The sequence below is a fragment of the Engraulis encrasicolus genome, unplaced genomic scaffold (genome assembly GCF_034702125.1).
Source record: "Engraulis encrasicolus isolate BLACKSEA-1 unplaced genomic scaffold, IST_EnEncr_1.0 scaffold_34_np1212, whole genome shotgun sequence".
Classification (NCBI taxonomy): domain Eukaryota; kingdom Metazoa; phylum Chordata; class Actinopteri; order Clupeiformes; family Engraulidae; genus Engraulis; species Engraulis encrasicolus.
The window spans coordinates 1400190-1407689 of NW_026945643.1; the positions used below are offsets into that span (position 1 = coordinate 1400190).

At 40.2% G+C, this 7500-nt stretch overlaps 1 pseudogene; it reads right to left on the minus strand.

Annotated features, from left to right (window-relative positions):
* The window catches only part of LOC134443674 (uncharacterized), a 12685-nt pseudogene extending 7307 nt beyond the window's left edge, over positions 1-5378 (minus strand).
* Between the last annotated feature and the right edge of the window lie 2122 nt (positions 5379-7500).

Here is a 7500-nt window from a genome sequence, read left to right on the forward strand (position 1 = left end):
TCCTTAAGTCTGAGCGATGCATTGATTATTTGTTTAGGGTACGTTTTCTGCCAGCTAAATGCAAGGGGGAAGGGGGCTATATTAGCAAACAAGACGATTGCACAGTTAGCCTGCTAATTTTAAATATGATCACCTGGAGCTAATAGCCTTCACATGGCTTAATCCATCCCTGTTATCAGTCCGCTTGAGGTTTTTGCTCCGGGAAAGTGAAAAAATGAGGTCCTAATTAATCTTCAGATGGTGTCGGACCCTGACGGTGCCATAGGCACACGTTGTATGTCTCCCTGAAATCGTAGGTTTTTGACGGACCTCGACAAGTTCTACAGTCCGTTGCTGAGCTCGGATTGGTTGGCGGCCGTTTGTGGGAGGGGTTTTGCGAAAGGCTAATTCCCTCATTAAGTGAGATAATTTCCAACTGCCGGGGGTGGCTGCAGGGTCAGACTCCGTGGTCAGCAAGCGAAAGTATTGAGCCAGCGCGGTCACTACGGAGGATGATACTCAGGCTATATAGAAATGTTAATATGATGCATTTATCAATGTTAGTTGGATACCGTATGTACAACCATACCCATAACTTTTACCTTTCTCTTTTGTGATTCCAATTATTTGTATGACTGCGGTCCGTGTATATTTTCGTTCATTCATTATTCTATTTTGGATATCACACGCGAAAGGAATAAGGACTCGTTTATGATGATTTACGCTTGAATATCACTTGTGAAATGGAACGAAGCGCCATATTTTGCTATTTTGTAGGTACTGAAAATGAAATGTTGAATCTTAGAAAAGAGAGAAAAGCAATAAAGAAAAATGTCCTTCTGAATTGCGTCTTTTGTTTATTCTGAATTCGGGTGACCTGAGAGTAAATCCTGGAAGGCTGGTTGAGCCTTCATTGCATGGTTTCTTTGGAGGCAAACGGACTTTGCAGGCATTGTTGGTGCAATATACAGAACGTTGCTACACTTCAACGATGTGGTCGATCTGTGATGACTGTGCGAGGAATTTGTGAGATGGTTGCGTGGGCTATCCATATCAAGCAAGCGCCACAAGCATGTGCATACGCGTCACCACCATTGAGTAGGGCGTCCTAGAGGGGGGTAGAAGAATGATTTACCGTCTATTTTTTTTTTACTTAAACCTATCAACCAATTTAACTTTCGAAACAACATTTCATGTGCTTAGGCCTGGTCTTAACACTTGATTGTATTTGGCCATGTAGCCTATTATAGCGTCCTAATCCAACAGAAGTGCAGCTGTGCGACCGGGACAGATATCTTCGATGGGAAGGGGTAGACCAACTGTCATCGAGAACATTGACAGTTCTTACGATCAGCATCAGTTTCACAGTTCATCTCAAGCCTTTAGGTGTATCTACCCGGACATATTGCTTTCCAACAATATCACTAATGTTCCAAATACACCAAAGCGAAATGTGTATTCAACATGCGTAAAACCCGGTATGGAGAGTGCGCGCTTCAGCTCATTACACTTGCCAGAATACGCAACAGTTTGCGTGAGAACACTGCTTTGGACCGTTTGCTCCCTTATGCATATTACTATGTGAAAGGGTATAATATGTTATTGATTCCAGAGACTTTAGCCTTTATTTAGGCTATAAAGTTGAGTCCATAACATAAAGGGAACTTCATCTCTATTTTATAAAGCGGACGCACGCTCCAATACAGGCCTAACCATCACGCGTGCGGCGCATAGGCCTACTAGCCTGTACATTGCAAAAATGTTTTTCATCATTATATTATTTTTCTGTTGTGTCTCTGGCTCCAGCTACTGTTCTGTGTCTCGTTTGGTAGCTAGACCTTTTCTGATGCGTTTCAGACGGCAAACTTTCCTTCCGGGTAAACAGAGGGGGAGGGTCAGGCAAATGAAATTCAATAAACGAATAGCCAAATATCACAAATTGAAAAACGATCAAAAATATTGCCATTTTTTATAATGCTATTATGGTATGAAGTAACACATGCAGAAAACAAAATACAGCAATTTCTGCTTGTATTGCTTTAATCAAAACAAGAAGTTGCACCCTTTTTTGAATTTCATATTTCATTCCAAAATAGAATAATGAATGAACGAAAAAGTACACGGACCGACTGCTTTGGCAACATGTTCGTATTCATATCCGTCATGCCAATAAAGCTCTTTGAATTGAATTGAATTGAATTGAATTGATTTGAATTGAAATGAAATGAATTGAATTGAGTTAGAGAGAGAGAGAGAGAGAGAGAGAGAGAGAGAGAGAGAGAGAGAGAGAGAGAGAGAGAGAGAGAGAGAGAGAGAGAGAGAGAGAGAGATGCCATACAGCTCTGAGATGAAACAGGCCTGAATGCATCATGATGTGGCTACAATGTAACTCTATATGATATATGGTATATGATGGAGCTGAGGCTACATTGCATATCTACATGATGCAGTGAAACGGTCTCCCTTTAAAATGTGCCTGAACTTTTTCTTGGCACTGTATCGACTGCCGATACAGTGCCAAGAGAAAGTTCAGGCACCCTTTTTGGAAAATAATTTCATTGGTTTATTTCTCCTTGAGTTTTTAAAGTAGCAACTTCATTTTGACATATGTTAAACTCTGGGGTAAGATAAACATTTCAGCAGTGGAAGACTTTTACAGTTTTTCTCGATTGCCTCCACACAAGTTCTGGTACTTCACACACAATTTTCGGAACATCTCACCCATTTCCCAACTCCCCTAACCAATGTCACTGAACACTGAACACTAAACACAATTCCTACTTAACACTCAAATTCCAGTTTTAAAACACACTCTTTTCACACCATTACACACAATTCTCTGGATTACACTCAATTTTCATAAAGAAAAACACTGGGTTTCTCATGGAACACACTGTCATTCACAACACTACAATCAACTGCAACTATGTTCACTTCCTCATCACATGGGCAAACTCTCTTCATACCGGTTTACAATCTGAAATCATCACCCCATAAGGACACACATTGCATGTCATATTGATGAAAAATGAGTGGATGCATGGAGAAAACCAATTTGTTTAGTTTTTGAACTCAAAAATATGTTACGTATACAAGACATAACTTTCATGTGGTTACCCAATATTTTAAAAATATGTAAAATATATACACATCGGTGTACTCCGAGTCTAAAAACAATATTTCAGTATTTTACTACAGAAAAATACCCTCATTAGTAAGGAGAACACTGAAGAAAATAAGTTTCTACTGTGTTTCAAGTTGAGTATAGAGGTTTTTTTTTCATAGCAATAGGCTATACAGTAATGTAATGTATTTTTTGTACTGCCAAATAGGCAGTGGGGTTTAGCTTTGTGTTGTTTTTGTGAAAAAGACATAAAATCTTTCTGTTTCTGTTTGTGTGTTGTGGGAATGAAGTTTTTCCAACTTATGTCACAGTATCCATGCAATCCAGAACAAAAAAAGCCCAAGTTACTGGGAGAAATTAGTTTTACCCTGTGCCCAACAGTGTTTTACAGTTTTTTTCAGTTGCTAACAAGCGTTTGTCCAGCCATTTAACACATTTTCAAAACTCTTCACACAGAGTGACACCCAGGAAACACAATTGGCCAAACTGTTAGTTTTCTTCTCAAAAGCACATACTGTTAAATAAACACTTAACTATCATTACAAAACATAGCTCATCTTTTCTCTGCACATACAAATGTTACCACAACACTGGATATACGACCCAAAATGAAACACTTCTGTCAGACAATAACACATTTTTTTCACTTCACAAGGTACATGAAGTCAGTCAAAGTACACAATTGTTCAAAATTCTGAGTACTTTTTACATTTCATGAAACTACATAGACTTTTATGTTTCAGGTTTACATGTATTTCCATGCAAACAAGCAAACCAACAAACAAAAAATCAAATCTTTTCATCTATCTATCTATCTGTCTATCTGTCTATCTGTCTATCTGTCTATCTATCTATCTATCTATCTATCTATCTATCTATCTATCTATCTATCTATCTATCTATCTATCTATCTATCTATCTATCTATCTAATCTCTACGGTCATCTGGGTTTGGCCACATGTTTTCATCCACATCGCATCTTATGTCCTCCAAGGCAATGCACCTGGGGAAAAAGTGTTTTGAGTACCGGATCCAGCCTTGACAATCTTCAACTGCAATGTCCCTACAGCCAGCATACATGGCATCCAACAGGGTCATTTGATCATAGGGCCGGTGGTCATACACCTTCCATCTCCATGCTGAAAAAAAATCTTCTATTGGGTTTAGGAAGGGCGAATATGGTGGAAGGAAGAGGCGCACCAGTATTGGGTGGTCCCTGAACCAAGCTGTCACCGCCTGTGAATGGTGAAAAGCCACATTGTCCCAAGTGATGACGAAGGTCCTGTCACCCTCATCATCCTCTTGTGGAACCAGGTGCAGGTACAGGTCATCGAGAAATGCAAGGAGGCGCTCTGTGTTGTAAGGCCCCACCTGACACTTGTGCAGAAGCAGACCTGTATGTCCAATGGCTGCACACATAGTGATGTTGGCCCCCCTCTGCCCTGGTGCATCCACTGTAGCCCTTTGCCCAATGACATTCCTTCCACGGCGACGCCTTTTTGCCAAGTTGAAGCCGGCCTCGTCGACGTAAATAAAGGCATGAGGAACCTGGTTGGCCTCCAACTCCATTACTCTCTGAAACAAAGTTCATGCAAATCAAATCATTACTGTATTGTATTGTAATGTAATGTGGTACTGTATTGTTCACAAAGTGCTTTGTGAAAAGAACTGGACATAAAACGGAATGTACTGTATGCTTTGCAGCTCCTTCTCTCTATCACTACTTCTATCAAATGGTACGGTGTAGAGCTGCTTCATGCACACTCTCTGTTTATCCTGAGTGTGTGTTATGGTGGTCAGGCTGATACTGTTGATATTTTGAAACATCTCCTGGTCGTCAACAATTCTGTTCTGAATTTAACACAATTTTATTTCATTGTTGGCCACAACCATTGCCACAATGACCAGCTCTTGCTCACTGTTGAGGAGCTTTCCTCTGCCCAGAGTGAGGAAGGCGTTGCACCCTTTAGAGGGATGATAAAAAAACAGAATTACTATATGACTTTACAGTATTTACCAGTGAGAATAGAAAATAGGCCTACATGTAAAATCAAGTAAAATTGTAAATTGTATAATACATGTAAAATGAAGCCTACCTGTTGGTTCGATGAAATGTGCGAACAATGCTGGCGATTGTTGATCGTGGCAAGTTGGGCTGCACCCTTTCACCTGCCTGTCTCAGTGACAGACCATGGTTAATCACATGGTCAATTACTGTAGCACGGATTTGATCCGTTACCACTGTTCTTGCGGCTCTTTGAATGCCTCCACGCATCCGTACCCCTCTTCCATGCCCTCTCCTCTGGCCAGCTCTTCTTCCTGGGCCAGCAACTCATACAGGGCCTGCACCTCTTCTTGCAACAGCCCCTCTCATTGCTTCTACCCCTCTTCCTGCACCTACCCCTCTCCCTGCATCGGCACCTCTCCCTGGGCCTGCGCCTCTCCCTGGGCCCCTCACTCTCAGCCTTCCTCGTCCAGACATTCTCTTTCTACTCCCAAAAACATCACTCCAAAAAGCTTCCCTTTTTAAGTGTCTAATTTTAAGCTATATTATGATCAGCTGTTTGGATCACCAATTGGCCAATTATTCAATTGTTAGTAATCAGCTGATATAGGGCCTATATTGTTTTAGAACTGATACCATTGCTGAAGGAGGCTGCATTTATGCTGTATCTTTGGTTCAGCAAATTGTATTTGCTATTGTGGGATGCTGTGTGTTAGCAATTGTAAATAATACAAAAATAATCTTAAATTTTGTTAAAAGGCATATCTTGTATGTAATGAAAATGTAAGCATTGTGGAAATGTGTTTACTGACTGTAAATTGTGTGAAAATCCCATGAAATGTGTGAATGGTATGGCCACAAAAGACTGATGTATTGCTAATTGTGTGAAGAGTTTTGAAAATGTGTTAACCCTATCCAGACCGGGCTTTTTTGGCATACCTGGGACCGGGGGGGGGGCTCTTTTGACCCCCCCCTCATAACTTAGGAACCGAATGGCGTATGACCACCAAACTTGGAGGGGGTGATCTTCAGCCAAAGATCAATGAATGACATCAGTTTGGTGTCATTATTGGATATTATGATGTCATTATGACATCATTTCCTGATTGTATTGCCCAAAATGTCACCTTAATGTATTTTCCATCTAACTTGGGTAATGCATATCAATTTTGGTTATTATGTGCATCAGACCACTTCAGATGTTCACAAGGGTGTCTGATGCTAATGAAAATGTAAAAAAATATGAAAAGTGATGATGATGAGACTTAGATCAGTGATTTTTGGGCAGGTGTACCCGTCAGAAAACCGTTGCCATGGCAACAACAAAAATGATAGACCTAATTTTTTGGTATCACATTGTAGCCAACTTAAGTTTAGAAAAAGTCACAAAGTTTCGAACTCATAGCTTTAGTCATTCAAGAGTTACACAACATCAAAGTTGGTGCGGGCACTTTTAGCCCCCCCCGGTCTGGATAGGGTTAAATGGCTGGACAAACGCTTGTTAGCAATTGAAAAAAACTGTAATGGGTCTGCAAATGTGTATTGTAGTGACTGTCTGTGTGTGTCATTTGACGACAAAATGAGGTTTTTAGAAGAGAGTACATTGTTTTGAGACAAGACGTGCATTTTTCAGAGGTAGTGAAGAGTTTGGCCCGTTGTGTGTGAGGTTTGGAGATTTGTGTGTAGAGTTTTGAGAATTCGAAGACCGATTCCGAAAATTGTGTGTAGGCAATCGAGAAAAACTGTAATAGGTGTAACAGAAACAATTTCATGCGGATTTAAATAGAAATAAGCATGTGCATGAATTTGGGCACCCCAAAGAGGGTATTCCAGAAGTACAGCTCACCTTTGAAGCACAAACTGGTTTTTGGAATCCCTTCAGTCACCTTTATTAACCCTATTCAGACTGGGCTTTTTTGGCATTCCTGGGCCTGGGGGGGGGCTCTTTTGACCCCCCCCCTCATAACTCATGAACGGAATACAGTATGACTACGAAACTTGGGGGAGATGATCTACATATGGACATCTATGAATGACATCATTTTTGTGTAATTATCTGGTATTATGACGTCATTATGACATCATTATCTTATTATGCCCAAAATCTCGCCATAATGGATTTTCCAACAAATTTAGGTAATTCACTTAAATTTTAATGATTTTATGCTTCAAACCACTTAAATGCTCACAAAGTTGTCTGATGCTAATGGAAATAACAAAAAAATATGAAAATATATGGCGTCATAGATATGGTAAAGTGATTTTTGGTCAGATATACCCGTCAGAAAACCGTTGCCATGGCAACGGCAAAAATGATAAACCTAATCTTTCGGCACTTAACTGTAGCCAACTAAATGTTAGGAAAAGTCACAAAGTTTCGTAGTCATAGCTT